This window comes from Melopsittacus undulatus, chromosome 12 (assembly GCF_012275295.1).
Source record: "Melopsittacus undulatus isolate bMelUnd1 chromosome 12, bMelUnd1.mat.Z, whole genome shotgun sequence".
Taxonomy (NCBI): domain Eukaryota; kingdom Metazoa; phylum Chordata; class Aves; order Psittaciformes; family Psittaculidae; genus Melopsittacus; species Melopsittacus undulatus.
This window is the reverse complement of record NC_047538.1, coordinates 14,313,017-14,329,914: the sequence shown is the minus strand read 5'-3', so window position 1 is coordinate 14,329,914 and position 16,898 is coordinate 14,313,017.

The following is a 16,898-nucleotide window of genomic DNA, read 5'->3' as shown; positions in this document are numbered from 1 at the left end:
ACACCACAAACACAGAACACCCTTGAGAAGGCCATGACGTGCAGTGGGGCTGGCAGCCGTGACTGCTCCTTTCCGCAGAGCCACAGAAGGACATGAGGCTGCAGGAGACTCAGCTTTTCACCTCTGCTTCTCCTGGCATGAAGTCAGCCTGGCTCCCTGAGGACCATAGTATTGTCTGTGTGGGAAACAGCACTGATTGAATAGATGTCAAGCTGAATAGCTGCAACTCTGCTTCCATGTTTACCAAGAGAAAAAGCCCAAAACATTGTTCAGTTCAATTTTGCCTGCTCTCCCCTGGTTTGAATTGCTACAGTCTTAGAGGCAAGAGCTCATACAAGGCTCGTACAAGATGCTTTGCTTCAGCATCACATGGTAGATGATAGTGGTACCCATCTTGTGTCGGGCTGTGAATTGTGAGGACTCAAACTATGTCTCAAAGTCTCCAAGAAAATCCTGCTTCTCCTTGCTCCCTTCAAGACAGGGACCAGGCAGTGAGTGTTCCCCAGAGCCCACCCTTTGCTGTCAGGGCACAGGGTTCAGTGGGGAGGAGTGGAGAAATGCATGCAGAATTCAGTCATTATGGCTCAGCTCAATTCTCATCTGTGCTAAGTTTACTTCTTACTGTGGATTAAAAACCATGCTAATCCCCTGGCCTGTGGTGGAGCCACAGCTATGGCCATGGCCACTGGTGGGAGCGGCTGGCAGATAAACACAGTGCTCAGATGCTGGGTTATAGGTACCAAATAGTGCTGGGATCCCCCCGCCACCCCTTGCCAGCAGTGTTTGGAAGGAACAGGATGCCGGAAGCCTTGTGCCAGGAAGCAGCTTTTATAAGCAGTGGAGGGGATTTGCTGAACACCCCCAAAGTTTCAACACTGTTTGCTTTGGGGAAGGCAAACAAACTAAATCAGACTGCACAGGAAGGAGGCGGGTGGCTGCGGCCCCGGCCAGCAGCACGTTAACACCGCGCAGCACGGCCGGGGAATTCTTGCTTCCTCTCTTTCTTTGGAGTGTTTGTTATCACAGACATAGTGAGGGTTTCACCACCCTGTGCTGGGGCTGTGGGGAAGGGGCTGCAGCCCAGCCTGAGCTCAGAGCGCTGGAGCACAGCCCCTCCACTCCGAGATAGTCACCTCTGCAGCAGTGACATCCAACCCTGACCTGGGTGTCCCCATCCCTGACACACAGGAGGACCAGGACCCCCACTGCAGTGCAAGGCTGTGGCCAGGCTGTGGTGCAGGAAGGACAATGAGGTGGCATCACACCCTCCTGCCCTACTATCCAGAGTCCACCTGTCCATCCCACACAAGCCTTTAGCTCACTGACCTGGCACAGACATGCAGCAGCAACAGGTTTGTTTCTTGGGCCTTAAACTCTGCAGCAAACAACACCCCTAAGAAACCAAAATCCCTGGTGGGGATGGGAGAGGAGAGAGGCTCCCTGTGGTGTCAGCCTTGCTGCTGTGGAAGCCACCATGGCAACTCTGGTCCCTTTCCCACCTCCTGTACATCCCATGGGCAGCCCAGGCAGGTTTGGGAGGTGCCAGATGTGGCCAAGCACAGTGCGTGTGTCCCATGCTGGATACCTCTGTAGGGAGGCAGCAGTAGCTGGTGAGCTGTGGTGCCACAGCACGGCTGTTTACAGCCAAGTGTGTGTGAACAGTGTGGATTAGGATTTTTAAACAAGCAGCACGGTGTGACCACAGGCTGGGGCACCTCATGGCACCATGAGGGACATCTCCACTGAAGGGACCTGTGGCTGTTTGGGATGAACACTGATGTGGCTCTGCAAAGCAGCTCAGTTCTGCTTGTGGCTGGTGGCAGTAGGACCATGAGGAAGAGCTGAGCCCGGGCCACCCTGCAGGGAAGCCGGAGTGAGCCTGGAGGCCTGGCACTGCCTCAGCCCTCGGAGCTCGTCCCTCATGCAGGGCAGGGCACGGGGCTGCTGTGCGGTGGGGGCTGCGCGGCCAGGCCAGCACTGACTCACCCCGAGCTGAGCTCAGGCGCTGCAGCCTGGTGACTTCATCCGCTGGAAATAGCAGCCGGGGAGGAGCGGTCTCTGCCACCGCCGTACCCGTGCACACACACAGGACTCACTGCTGCCCGCACACAGCCCCAGCCACCAGAGCCGGTTCAACCCCAAGGCAGGAGCAACCCTCTGGTCTTGCTCCCAGCCCGGCCACGTGCGGGAGCTGCTCTGCATGGGATAGGATGGGTCCCTCTGCCTGCATGGGGTCAACAGCATCTGCCAGCCTAGTGCTGCCAGCCCTGCAAGGGACAGTCAGGGTGCTGCTGCAGTGACATCAAAGGGTTTCAAGGCCAGAGATGACAGTTTTATCTACTCCCACCAGCACAAACAGTGCAATTTGCACTAAAGCCAGTAATGTTTTTCTGGCTAAAAAGTGTCTTGCAGACTGGCACCGGGCTCTCTACAAAGAGGGAAAATTAATCCTTGCAGTTCCCTGGTAGCAAAGTGAAGCCATCGCAGCAGCCTGCAGTGACTGCAGCAGGTAACAGAGCCCCTCTGCCTGCTCCCTGCCTGCTCCCTGCCTGCGCAGGGTTACCATGGGTGCGCAGAGCCAGGCTTTCTACAGGCACAGCACTGCCAGGGAGCTCCCAGCAATCCCCAAACAGCCCAACCATGGCTCTACCACCAAGGCCAGGGGTGTTTGAGTTCCCACTGGGTCTCCACCCTGATCTTTCCCAAGGGATCAGCACAGGGCCAGGGTGAAGGGCTGACATGGGAACAAGGTGAGTGTCCTGCAGGCACCAGTCCACGTGTTCAGCACAGGGCTGCGCTGCCTGCCTCACATCCCATGGCACATGCAGAAAGGTGCATACAGGCAGGGTGGGTGCCCATCCATCTGTTGCTTGGGGTGGAAGCAACAGAATTTTTAGTCTTGGGGCTGCTGTAATGCCAGAGCTTTGCTCCTGCCGGGCGCTGTTTAAAGGTCAGAGGGGCTGTGGCAGGGCAGCTTGGTGCTCACTGTCCCTTGTCCCTCATGAACTTCTTTGGCCAGATTTGCTTTCAAAACAGGGAAAGAAACCCAACCACCTCTCCCAGGCCCCTCTGCTCCCTCCACTGGGGCTTTTCCCATGTTGCTGGCCCAAGGGGCTGCATCTCTGCAGGGTTTTCCTCTATACAAGGCTCTCTGGGCTGATTGCTTTGGTATCTTCCAGAGTGCAGGGGCACCCTGCCTTGCTGACCATGGGGGGCTGTGCCGGCTGTGCAGGATGTGGCCACTGCAGCAGCCCTTCACTGGCTGCTGCAGGACAGGCAGGTGGGAGCTGCTGCTGCCAGTGTGATGCCTTAACTGTGGTGAGAAAAAGCTGTCCCAAGCCCCACGTTCCCTGGCTGGGCCATGCCTGTGGGAAGCTTTGGGGATTAAAGCATCTCTTCAGGCAGGTTGGGTCCCTGGTGGGGTTGTGAAAGGCAGAGCGGGCACAGAGGGCTCCAGGGAGGGCTGGGATGGATCTGTCTGCCCAAGGGAGGAGGAAGCAGTGGGGATGGACTTGTACCCATGGGGCTGTGCACAGGGCAGCTTCCCAGGCCCCTCTGCGGTTCCTGACGTCAGGGAGAGGCCAATTTTTCCCTTTTACACAGAAAGAAAGGCTGCTCTGCAGGCACAGCAGGCTGCATTTGACAGCTCATAACCTAATGGCTTTTAAAAAACAGCCACAGCCTGTTCTAAATGCTGGTCGAGGTCTCCTCTACCCTCCCCTCCCATATTGGAAAGCCTCCTGAGCTCTCACTTTGCTGATATTAGATACTTTCTCTAATCTTTGGCCTTCATTTATTAATGGCCAATTATATCTATTTGCTTTTGTGCCAGCATTGTCCTTTAGCTTGAATAGCATTTTTCCCTCCCTAATGCTTGCTTCCCACTGCTATTTATAGACAGCAATTGTATCCCCCCGCAGCCGCTGTTTTGCTTGGCCACACAAGCTGCGTGCCTCCAGCCTCCTCCTAATGGCCCCATCATGCTCCTGCCTCCCCCAGTGTCCCTCCCTTGAGCACAGGGGCTTCAGGTGGGCACCCCCTTGTCTTGCGAAGCCAGCTGGGAGGCTGGGATGCTTTGGGTCAGGAAGCCGGTGCAGAGAGCCACAAGCCTCCAGAGAGCAAAGGTAGGGGCTGCTCCAGGCTCCCATTTGGCTTTCCCATCCCTCTTACCCCCTTGCTTTGGGGTGAGGGTGAGTGCCTGGCAGTGTGGCCCACCAAGGCAGCGCAGGGAGCAGCATGATTTCTATCTGTGCTTTCATCCTGGGATAAAAGGGATGACAGAAAACATTTGTTTTTATGATAAAAGCAATTGACCTGGGAGGAATCTGCCTTGCCAGGGCAGCCTGCAGCAAATTGTGGAGATAAGGCACTGACACGCAGCAAGCGCCAAGAGCTTCCAAGAGCAGCTGCAGAGCAAATCCCTCCCCACGTGGAAGAAAACCCGCTTTAGGCTTCCATGGGTGCTCCCGAGCCCGGACAATGCAGCCGGTGACAATTAGAGTGGGGTTTGCTAAGGCTGGGAAGAGCTGGTGAGCAGGACACTGTTTATTTCTATAATGAACGGCCAGATTTTTTATTACAGACATCTTCGGCACAGATCTCAGTCGAGCTTTTAATGGATGGGTTCCTCGCCAGCGGCAATTGTAAATTGATTGCAGCAGAAATGGCAAGTGAAGACAAATATAGTGCAGGCTGCCTGCAGGGAGAGCACACGGGGGAAACTTTGGATGCTATTTTTGGTGCTTTGTCTCCACCACTTACAGTATTTCTGCTTAAAAACATGTTTGGGGTTGGGACTGGATTTGTTTGGTTTAGAATTCCCTTCTCTGGAGAAAGGGTTGAGGTCCGTGCTCCTGCAGAGCTTGTGAGTGCCGTGGCCCTGGCTTGGCAGCATTAAGGTGCCTTGGTGATACTGCCTCCATCCCTTCTGCTGGGACCAGAACCAGACCCATCTCTCTCCCAGGCACTGCACAGGGAACAACATGGAGCCAAACCCAGATTTCATCCCAATCCACAGGAACCTTGCAGGGAGTACAGGAAGAATGGGAGTCCTCCCACACTTCCAAGCCATTGCTGCACCACAGGGACCAGTGGTGGCAGCCCCAGCCCTTTGAAGATCTCCACTGCTCAGCACCAATGCACTGAGCTTTGCTCAGTCTCAGCCAGCACCAGGAGCTGCAGCAGCCAAATGCTCCCAAAACACGATGGAACCCAAGTGGGTGCTGTGGATGAAGCACTTCCCTTGGAGAGGAGCAGCTCTGGGCAGCAAAACCATCAGGTCCAGGCATGATGGAGAGTGCAAATGCTGGAGCCCAACTGCAGGGAGACAGGAGGGAAGCACTGGAAGTGATGGGTTACTTGTCAGAGAGGAAAAACTCTCTGAGTTACTGCTGTGCTCATGGAGCCACGGCAGGGTGACACTGGGGTGATGTTAAAGGCTTGATGGCACTAATGCCCTAAACTTCTTGGCCATGGGGGACAACTGGGGGTGCAGTGGCAGATTGAAACACATCCCCAGGATGCTCAGCCCCCGGTGCAGAGGCATCTAGCTGACACGTGTGTCTGTGGGTGTGAGAGACGAGGTTGCAGTTATAAATAAAGGAGCAGAAACACTAATAATGTGACAGGCAAGAACAGGAAAAATCTGGGTTTAAGCAGAGGATAATGGAATAAAAGCAGCCCGTGGCAGGGCAGAGCCTTGGTCCTGCACTGCTGCGTCCGCCTGGCATCCCAGGATGTTTGCAGCAGCAGCTCAGGGAGAACCATCACCTTCTCTTGAGGACCTGGCAGTGGTTTGGACTTTGGGATAGGGCTTGTGTTTGCCTCACTGGGAAGCTTGGTACAAGAAGCCCCAGATGTTGTTCTGCTGCTGTTTAGACCTCTATGTTTTGTGCCTTTGATTTTCACAAAAAAAATCCTATTTTCTATGTTTGCCTTTAAATAACACAAAAGGGGCCCTCCATCAGCATGCTGGAAAGTGCTGGAGTTAAAATAAAGACAAAAGTGGGGAAATGAAATTGCTCATCAGCAGCTCCCTGAGCCCTTTAGCAAAGAGGACCTGTAGACCTTTAATACCCAGCCACGTATTGCACCTGATACTGCATGCCCAACACAGCACAAGGGTTGCACCCAAAGGCTCAGCATTGTCCTCCCCGAGCTGGAGCGGGCTGGGGCTGCTGAGCATCCTCTGGAAGGCAAAAAGAAGAACCCAACAAAACCTTTTGTGATGATTTTATGGCAAACATGAACATCCACTTCTGGTAACTCCACAGTTGGTGGGGTAGCTCCAGCCAGTGCCTGTCCTGTGCCACCAGGCACCCTGAGAGAAGGGGCTTGGTGCTGTGCTGGGCACATGCCCTCTGCTTGGTGTTTCACAGTGGGGAAGGTTTTTGGCTGGCCTTGCCCTGGCTGATATGTGCAGATGTACCAGGAGGGAGCACAGCAATGTGGGAGCCATCCAAGGTGCAAACACGTATGTATTAGGTGCAACACGTCTGCCCTGCACTGGTGCTGGCATCTCTATCGGACAAAGCTTCAGGTGACCCCATGTTTCAGCAACCAAACTCCCTTTCCTGGGGCTGCAAAGGCTGCAGGGGCAGCTCAGCCCCTCAGAAGGTGATTTTGCAAGAGAAGGCAGCTCGTGGAGGAGGCTCCTATGGCTGGGATCAAAGTCCCTGGCTCCTGCCCAGTTTCCCACTTTGTAGCTGTTGCACAGTCCTGGTTTGCAGCTGGGTTTGTGGGCCGCGGGAGGAGGGGGAGGCCGGGGCTCACAGGGGGATGAAGGCTCCGCTGTCCCAGCACTGGGATGCCAGGATAAAACCCCTCACCACTGGGCATCCCGGGCAGCACACAGAAATAGGGATCAAGCCCTGTGGCCACACTGGGAAGGTCAGGAGGAGCCAGGGCTGGCAGGGAAAGGCACTGGCAGTGAATGGGGCTCCCAGGCTTCAATGGTCAAAGGGTGGCAGCTTTTCTTTGCCCAGGGAAAAGAGCTTCATGTCTGGGACCTGCAGGCATCCTGGCTAATGGGAGTGCAGCTGGGTGCTGGCCCCTCACTGCCCCAGTTTGGGCAATGCCAGCCTCACCCTGGGCAATAATCCTGCTTCCTCCATCCCCACCAGTCCTGGGCTGTCTCTTGCTCCCCATCCTTCCCCAGTCCTCAGCTGAATAAGCTGATTTTTCACTGTGCTTTTCACCTTGCAGAGCTCTTCAAGGAGGCAGGCAGAGATGCAAGGAATAAGTTAACTTTAACAGCTTTGATTAGTTAAGAGCATGTATTTACATAGAGAATACCTTGGAGGGTCATATTTTAAGGCACTGATGTATTTTTCTTCCATCAGGCAAGTAGTGCTTATCCACACCGGGTCTGTGGGGACACTGGGCCATCCAACCCTGTTCTATGATTGAGTCTATGTTGGCCACCACCCCACATTGCTCAGCTCCAGCACCAGCCCTGCACCCAGTGCCAAGGCTGAAGCCAGTTACCACAAACCAACCCCACCTTGTCAGGGCTGAGTCAGACTTCCCCAACTCCTCCTCCTTTTCCCAGGTCCGGTCTTGCAGGGGCACAGTTGGTGCCCCTCCACCCAACACCCTCATCCCATGGGACCAGAAAGGCTGAGAACCATTGTCCTATTTCCAGAATTAATGTATCCCTGGAAAATCCCCTTCCTGAAGCATTGGCCTGTAGGCCCTGTTTGTCTGTATTGGCTTTGCATTTCATCTGGCTCCAGTTCCATTACCAGATACTGGGGGTGGGGTTGGGGTGTCAGCCATAACCTCCCAGTGGCTGCAAATGGCAGCAAAGGGCTGAGTGCCACCCGCTGTCACCATCACCATCCAGGGCTGAGGGAGCACACCTCATTCACTCCACCCCTCCTCCCTGTCTGTGTTGCTGCTGGACGTTGTCAGCAGACATTGGGCTGGCAAGAAACCCGTCTGGCACTTGCCACAGAAAAAAGGGTCTAAAACTGACGGGTTTGGGTCTGGGAGCAGTTCCTGCTGTGTTATTATTGGCACCTTCTGGTATAAGAAGAAAAACCACAATTAAGAATAGATGTAAAGAGCAGCGTGGTTTTGTTCTCCGCCCAGCCGAGCTGCAGGGAATAAATAACCGGGGTTTTGCAAGCACTTGGCAGGGCCGGGGCAGTCCGCTGGGAGCCGGAGCGCTCAGGTCAGGGCTGTCCTGCCAAGACGTGGTCACAGCCCGTCCTGGGGACGGAGCGGGGAACGGGGCCAAGAGCGGCTCCGGGAGGTGCCTGCAGGCAGGAGTGCGATTACAGCTGCGGGGTCAGCAGAGCCCTCCCGCGCCCCGGGAGGCACCTGAAGCCTTTCCAGAGAGGAAACCACCCTGCTCAGCACCGCTGTGCCCAGCAAAGGGCCCCTCCGGCAGGGTCAGAGGGGCTGAGTCCCTGCAGGGAGATGGTGGATGCTCAGGGAAGATTCAGTCGGTCGGTACAAGACATCATTGCTCCTCAGCACAGAAATGAAGGGTCTTGGCTCCTGCCCTGCGGCAGGGCGCTCCCAGACACATGGCACGGCCCTGGGTATGAGGTCTTAAAGGTGGATCCCCCCTGCTCCCAGCCTCCTGCCTGGAGGTGTGCAGAGGCAGGGTGAACATCTCTGCTTTCTGTGACCTCCCCATAAAAACACAGGCAGCAGTTTGTAGTGTGCCCATCTTGAAAGAACAGAGCAGGATCAGAAGAGGAGGTTAAAGGGGCAGTTCAGCAAAGCGCCGGGGGGTACTGCAGGAATTAATCCATAACAAAACAAGTTACACGGTGCTGGACCTTCTCTTTCAGTCTCTGTGTGTTGTTTCAAGGGTGAGGGCTTGCAAGCACCCCACTCACAGCGTCAGGGCTGCTTGCTCTGTCTAGGAATCAGCACCAGCCCGAACTCCATTCAGCACGGGGCTGCCTCCGCCACCTCCGAGCCCCTGCCACGCTTTCATCTTCCATTAAAATCAAGCCTGTAGCACCACAAGGCCGCAGGGAGCGACAGCGAAGCCAAACCAGGCACCACCCAGAGCTCACACCCAGGGGACATCGTCCAGGGCCGTGCAGAGCCATGGCAGGGGTGAGCAATGCTGAGCGATGGGAGCAGAGCCCGGGAAGCCCGTCTGGGCCAGCCCAGGGGCAGATCTCACTGACCCTTCATGAGAAGGCTGGAGATGCTCACACAGCCGGGCAGCAGCTCTCACCTCTTGTACACACTAAAGCAGGGGCCGCACAGCACGGCTCGGGGGAGATAAGCTTGGTTTTCGGAGCTGACATGCACTGGAACCAGAGGAGTTCCCATGCAGCCCCTCACACCAGCAGTGCTGCGCAGGGCATCCTCACACGATCTGGGGCTTCAGGGGCTGGACCCAGCTCAGACACCCGGTTTGCCCACTCGTGCCCACAGGCTGCTCCCTCGGTGCTGCTTCAGAGGCTGCTTTGCCTCCACAGCTCAATGGAAAAAGAAAAGGTTAAAAACCACCCTCCACCCTCTGGCACAGCTGCGAACGCTTTGTAATGCAAACCTCATGCGATGGTCACTGCTGTGTTGATCTAACAAGCCTGTGGGTTGGGGCTCTGCTTGCCAGGCTGCCCGCTGGATTTCTAGGAAGCCAAGGGATGAGCCAGGTTCTGCTGTAAGTTTGTGGCCCGATGTGCTCAGACACTGCTCAGTGAACAAGGAGCATGAGCAGCGGCCCCCCTGTTTTGTGCTGGGCAGGGAGCAAAGCCCTCGGTCAGGAAAAGCTGCTGCTGCCAAGGCGAGAAGTGAGACATCCACACCCAGAGCCCCGAGCTGCAAACTGAGTCACTGCCCTGTGCTGGCAGCATCGAGGACTGTGGGGTCTCCTCAGGACAGGGGTGCGCAGCTGCCTGAGGTGGGGGCTCTCCTTTTGGCCAAGCTGTGCAGGGCTCCAGCCAATGAGACCGTGATATGGGGCAAGAGGATGATGCCAGCCCCACACCTGCCCCACAGAGCCCAGCATTAACCTTTGGACATTATTTTACCCTTCCACCCATTCTACATGCAGTCCAGGCTTTGGGACAGGACAGGGAACAGATTGCTGTTGGGAGATGGGGCATGGAGCCAGCCAGATGCAAAGGGGAGAGCATGGGGAAGCAACAGGGGCTCTGGGCTTCATGGAGCATGGGAGATTTCCCAAGCATTGACTAACTGATGTTAATAATGGGGGGGGGAAAGGCACAGCAAATGAGGCTAAAATATATGAACAAACATCAATAGTGTGATGTGAAAGCAGGACCTGGGAGAGGCCAGTTGCTCTGCTTATGATGTGGTGCTGATGGGGCAGAGGCTCTGCAGTCAGTACTGACAGGATGAGGCTGCTCTTGGAACCCTCGGCCCTTGGGAGCTCTTTACCGGAGAGGAAACTGCTGCCACCGAAGCAGCCCCGCACATGCGCACACAGCCCCGGGCAGGCAAACAGCAAGCTCAGTAAAACCCCAAGTTCAAGACCTTGGAGCCTCTCAGGAGGAACATGCTAAATAAAGAAACAAAACACGCTGTGTTCATCGCCTGCCCCATGACTGCGCTGCAGAAGGGCTGCTGCAGCACAGCGCACGGCTGCGCTCGGCTGGGAGGCAGCAGGGCTGTCCTGGAGGGGCACATGGCTGTGCTCATCCCCACAACGTTAGCAGGGATGGGATGCTCAGGCGTGGGACACTCAAACACTTCAGTTCATTTCCCAAGTTATATTGAGCTTTTTCCCCTCCTGGGTTTGGTGTTAGGAAGCTGTCCTGGTGCAGCATGCTGCCTCTCACGGCCATAGTCTCAGTGCATGGTGCCTTTAAACCTATCGGGTCCTGTAAGCCTGGTACTGGGGTTGGTTCTGCTTAAATGGCACTGCAGAGCAGGATGTGCAAGCAGGATGACAAAGCCCAGGGCACAGAAAGCACTGCCCGCCACACTGAGATTCCCACAGCCTTCCCATCCCACTGCAGCCTTTCCCAGCTGGGCAGGCACACTGGCCTGCCTGGCACAGGCCCACAGACCAGAAACCACCAAAGCAAATCTCCAGATGCGGCTCATCTGCAGCAGCCCCCCCACAAGCAGCTAAGATAGAGCTGAGCACCAGGACAGTGCCCTGTCAGAGTGCCCCCAGCATCACTGCAGCATCCAGCTGAGCCCCTTCAGGAGCCTGCATCTCTTCAACCAGAGCCTCTAGGTCTAACTGTCACCCTGGGAGTCAGGGGCCCTCATAAAGCTCCTGTAGCAGAAGGAGATTTAACAGCCCATTGCCTCACTAATACCACCTGCTTGTGTACAGCTGTGCACCAGGATGCTGGCTCGCTTTGGGAGCGATGAGTTTACATTTATATGGTGCTTTTTGCCAGCGGGATCCCCATTAATGCTGCAAATATCACATACTTGTGTGTAAGCTACACACATCAGTCATGTCACCCCACCTCTGCAACACACTGTGTCCTTCAAGACAGAACCACTCAGGGAAAGGTGGGCAAGAGGGAGATGCAATTACCCTGGTTGGAATTAAGCCAAGGTACAGGGACAAAACCTGCTCTCGTGTGAAACTGCTCAGAAAGCTTTGGCTGTCACACGTGTGCAGGACATTTCTATCCAATTTGAATGCAATCAGACAGGACCAGCAACTGCATTTGTCTCCAGAAGGGCAGAGGCAGCGTTTCAGTCCACAGAAAATATCAGATTAGGAGCTGGTGTTGTGCTGTTTCCATGAAGGTGAGCCACTGGTGATGTCCAGCGCTCATGGGGAACAGGCAGCCAAGTCATGGCATCAAGCACTATCTCAGGTCTGTCTCACAAAGCATCTGCAGCTATTTCTGTCTAGGAAAGCATCACCATCAGTCCCCTGACCTAGTAAATGTTATAACTAAGAGGGGTTTCTAATAAAGGCCTGGGAATCGCAGCATGTTACAGTAGGGACAGCTTTGCTGGATTAGAAACCTGATTAACGGCCTTGGGGGAGATTAGGAATGGCTATTTTGAGAGGGGTTTTCATAGCAGGCTCTGTAATCACCAGCCTGAGCAGGACGGTGTTATCCTGCACTGAGCAGGGGGGCCAGGCAAGGGAGTAACATCGCTCTCTGATAATGGACTTGTTTCTGTTCTGTGCAGTGCTGGTCACTGGCTGACCACAGCAATCACACGGGGGACTCGTATTTACATGTTTCAACTCTGCAATACTGAGCAGACAAGGGAAGATAATCATTAACCTGGGGAGCTGTTAACCTTCGGTGTGAGTTTTGGCTGGTGCAGGAGAGCCCTGCCAGAGCAAAGTCTCTGTTTTAGTAAACATTGAAAGGATGACGTGAGAAACCTTTTGTTTTTGTGTATTGTGGGCAGGTGGTTAAAGGGCATTAATTTGTGTCTCCAGCCTCTATGCTGCAAGAAACTTTCCATTATAGAAGTCAGGGGAAAGGGGAAAAAATTGCTGCTAAAGCAAAATCCATCAGCTTTGTCAGCCTGGGAGCAGGAGGAGCAGAGGCAGTAAAGTGCCTCTTCACTGGAGGGCTATGGGGCTGCACTTCATATGTGCTCATATTCTCTTGATTATCATGCCAGAGAAACAGCATTCAGGCCTCAGACTGGCTGCTGTTTAATCAGTAAAGCAGTGATAAGTGAGTAGCAAAGAGCAGCACCTTGTCCTCTGCCCTTGAGGTTTGAGGCCTGGCCACGCTGGCTCCCCAGTGATACACAGTGAATCAAGCACCATGGAATATCAGTCTGGTGCCTGACCAAGACATGGTAATGCTGCTGCTGGGGTAGGGCATTCTGGACGGGAAGGAAGAGGAACAAAAGCAAAACACTGCGGACTTTGGACTGAGTGTCATAAAAATGTGGGGAATTGAGGAAGGAGGAAGATAAAAGAGGAAGAAAGGGAGGGAAGATAATTCAAGCAGACAAGCAGGAGCAGATTTACAGTCCTACCAATTATAGCAGATAACAGAGTGGAGCGTGCGATCCAGAGCAGTAGTGCTTATTGGACCATCAGTGAGAAACTGATGATGAATTCAGGCCTCTAAGGAGATTATGGCCAGGAACAGCCTCTTGCCCCACAGAGCAGCTGTTAGGAAAGCTGTGGGCTTCCAGCTGAGCCTGGCTTCAGGCTGTGCCCTGTCCACCTCAGCATGGGCAGTGTAGAGTTGGGCAGCTTCTGGGGACCCAAATGGTCACAAAATTCCATCTTTTCCCATGGATTTGACTTGTGCTCTTTCTGCAGGGCAAACTTCTCTTTGACAGAGTCAGCTTTTCTGGATGAGGCAGAGCCATGCTCCCAGCACTGCAGAGGCAGGTGCCTACCCTCCTGCCCTACACACCTTTCAAACCACAGCTCTATGGCACTGAGCACATGCCTCTCAGAATGGTTTCATAGCGCACAGCAGCTCTGATCAACAGGTCAAAGCTTCACACCACAATGGTACCAGCAGGTTTGCCCTGCACATGGCAGGGAACGTGTATTTGTTTCGGATAAAGATTTGTTTAGGAAAGCCCCCCCAGCCTCAAAAGCACGTGTATAACATCTGCAACCCGGCTCCTATGCCCAGCAATGCCCCTGGGCCCAAGCTCATCTTGCCCTTGGCAGCCCTGCTCCTTTCCTTGTCATGAGATCCCTGACTTTAGGGGCTTTTAACAGAGTTCTGGGGAAAGGTTTGCCTGCGCAGATGATGCTCAGAGCTCCTGCACCTGGGGTTGGGTTTTCTCACTTTCAATGTTGTGCCTTTGTAAGAGTGGTTTTATACAGCTGGGTACGAAAACATTTTAAATCACCTTCCCTGCAAAATGAAGCTTGGTTCAAAGGGACAAGGAATTCCATTCAAATTCACAGCTCAAACACAGCTGATCCTTCACACCACTCAAAGCCTCGAAAGAATCAAAACGTTAACCATATTCAGTAACAGGCCTTCCCTGTTCTCATACTGACACAAGGAGCTTGCAGCCTCCCCACAGAGGGACTGAAGGTGCCTGTGCAGGTGAGATCTTGCTTCTAGGGACAAAGAAACTTGGAGGAATCGAACGGGTGATCACAAATGGCTGTAGCCAAACTCAAAGATTGGTTGTAATCTTGTATGACCCCAATAGTCTGCCTTAGGCAATAAAGGACAAGACTACCAGCTTTGACATGTGTATATAGCACAGAATAGAAAGGCTGGCAAAATCAGTAACAATCAGGCTGCCATTTAATTCACTTAAGTTTTAATTACACAACACTTGAAACACTGTTTTCAGATGCCCATACACCATTGCTGCCCCAGCATCAACTCCAAGTCCCAAACTGGAGGCTTTTGCTCATAAATGGTTTTGTAAAAGTGACTTAACTTTCATCAGTTGTAGAATAAACCTCTGATCATTGCTAATCCCATCATAAAGGTGATTAAATACCATTCACAACCCTTGCAGGTAAAGGGTGAGCCATGATGCTCCATGCTGTGATGAGATTTGCATACATGTGTATATTTTACTGTCAGGATGCAAACTCCATTTTGAATAAAGGGCTAGTTTGGTCCTGCTATTGCCTTTGCTTGAACTAAAACCCTTTAAAGTCTACTTGGGCAAGAAGGAAAGTAATGCTACATTATTTATTACTAGAATACAGAAACCAGATGATGCAAAATCTGCCTATTATTTCATTACATACCAACAAACCTGCATTGTCTTCTTTCTAGAGTGATCTTTACTAAGTAAAATCTTTGGGCAATCAATCGGGTTTATCCATAGCACAAACATAGATTAAACTGTTACCAGGATCACAAAGCATCTCAGATCCTCAGCTCTGCAGTTAGTGATCCCAGCCCAAATCTTATTCAGCAATGCTATAGAAATGAATGAGTCAAACGCTCGGATTATCTCAGCCTTTACTAGAGGAGAAACAGTTAATGCTCCTCAGTTACATGGCTCAGCAGAGCTGCTTCACAGCCAAGGAATGACTTTGTCCAGCCCCAGCTAATCCGCAGCTGCTTTGCTTGTCAGAGGTGCAAGCGCCAGCAGCAGCACAGGTTGGACCCATCTGGGGAAAAGCCAAGGGAGGGTGTAGAGGAAGAGGCAAGAATGGAAAGGAAAGCTCATGTGGGCACAGCAACTGAACTGAGCCCTTTCCAGAGGTTAAACCAGGCTTCAGCTGTGACTGGTTTCCTGTTTAGGCTGACTGGACTCTGTACACAGAGACCTGCTGCTGTCCCATCACAGCTTAACCTTGTAGCTACGGTGTCTTGTCCGTGGGAAGAGCCGGAGACCAAGGCTGCTGCCCAGTTATTTAACAGGGGCAAAAAGACATTTAATAGAAGGTTCACAACTTTTAGATGAGGCATCTGCCCATCTCTGTCCATCTGGAAGTCAGAGATCCTCCAGGCATGTTCCAGCCGGTAAAACACAGCAGTGGGCTCACATTTCCAAAGTTATTCTGGTAACCCAATTACTGACGGTGCTTTTACAGTCCCTTTGCTCCACCAAAATGTAATGGGATATTACTGTGAACATCTTGAATACGAAAGATACTTCTGTGTTATTTGAATCTTTTTTACTTTGATTATAACCATGTCAAAAATTAGGTTATTCAATGAATAGCACACATCCCTCATAAAATTAAGGTTTTATCCTTACATTTTTTTTGTCAGATCTGGAAAGATCCTTTTTTCATGCTGTATGGCAGTAATGCCAATAAAAGGAAGGAAGAAAAGGAGTCTATCTGAAACGGTAGCTTATAAGCACATGAATAAAAGAAAGGGGAGCAGTCTAGCTTCCATTTTTCCTTCAGATGGAAATATTATGTTTGATCTCATATGTAGAGCATCCCCCTCCCTTTATGAGATGAAATGATGGATTATTGAAGAGACACTGAATCAGCCCACAGTGAATGACTTCATTCTCAGCCTCAGGCAGCCCAAAGAGGTCATATTTGATGCACAGTTACCAATGTTCAGTAATTGCTGAACATTCAACTAAACCAAATAAAAACTCTCCCAGAATCCTAAATAAATCCTTGCTACCAATTCCTTCCTTCACTAAAGGTGTTCAAAGCAAGCAACTGATGGTTTTTATCTATCTTTTTTATCATTATGTACCCCCCTGGTTTATCATGCTTAAAATAATCACAATGACATCAGTTAGCCTACCTTGGAGTTAAGAGAAATTCCAGGCAAATCTGACGAACACTTTAGTATTACTTAGCACTCACCTACATCTTGCCCTAGCAAGTCTGATTGAAGGCATTCCTTGAAAATTATTTATTCTGCATGGCTTAATGTGATTAAGGATAATCCTACACCTGTTCTTATATAGAAGAGCAAACTAGATCACTGCAGTAGTTCCTCGCTATGATTTTAAGAACTGTTAAAATGGTATCTTTACTGTTACTAGAAACAGAACTGGGATTTGTTTAAACTGAGGTACTGGTTGAAGACTTTCAAATTAGCATGAATCTTTCATAATGAAGTCCCAGATAATGCTTTTTTTTGTAATTACAGCCATTAATACCAATACGACCAGATTAATCTTGAGATTAATCTTCATTGCTTTGCTTGACCTAACAATTTCCGAAACATCAGTGAGTGCCATAGACTGCACCTTCAAACTGAAAAGCACTTGGGGGTTAGTGGGAGCCAGGTTAAACATGAGCAGGGTGTCTCCTCACTATAAAGGAGCAAACCACATGTTGGGGCTACAGTATGAAAGTAGCCAGCTTATCACAGACATCATCTCTCTCCTAATTAATCGTCTCTTCTTACCCAAACCTCCCGTTTTGCTCGGATGTTCCACTGGAGAATGTGAGGCACTGTCGTGCTTGCTGCTACAGACAACTGATGATACACTGGCATTGATACATAACCTTTGGGGTTCAGTTTGTATCTGAATGTTGGTGGGAACCCTCCACAGTTACACACACAACACTCTGTACCTCCTGCAAATACACTGGT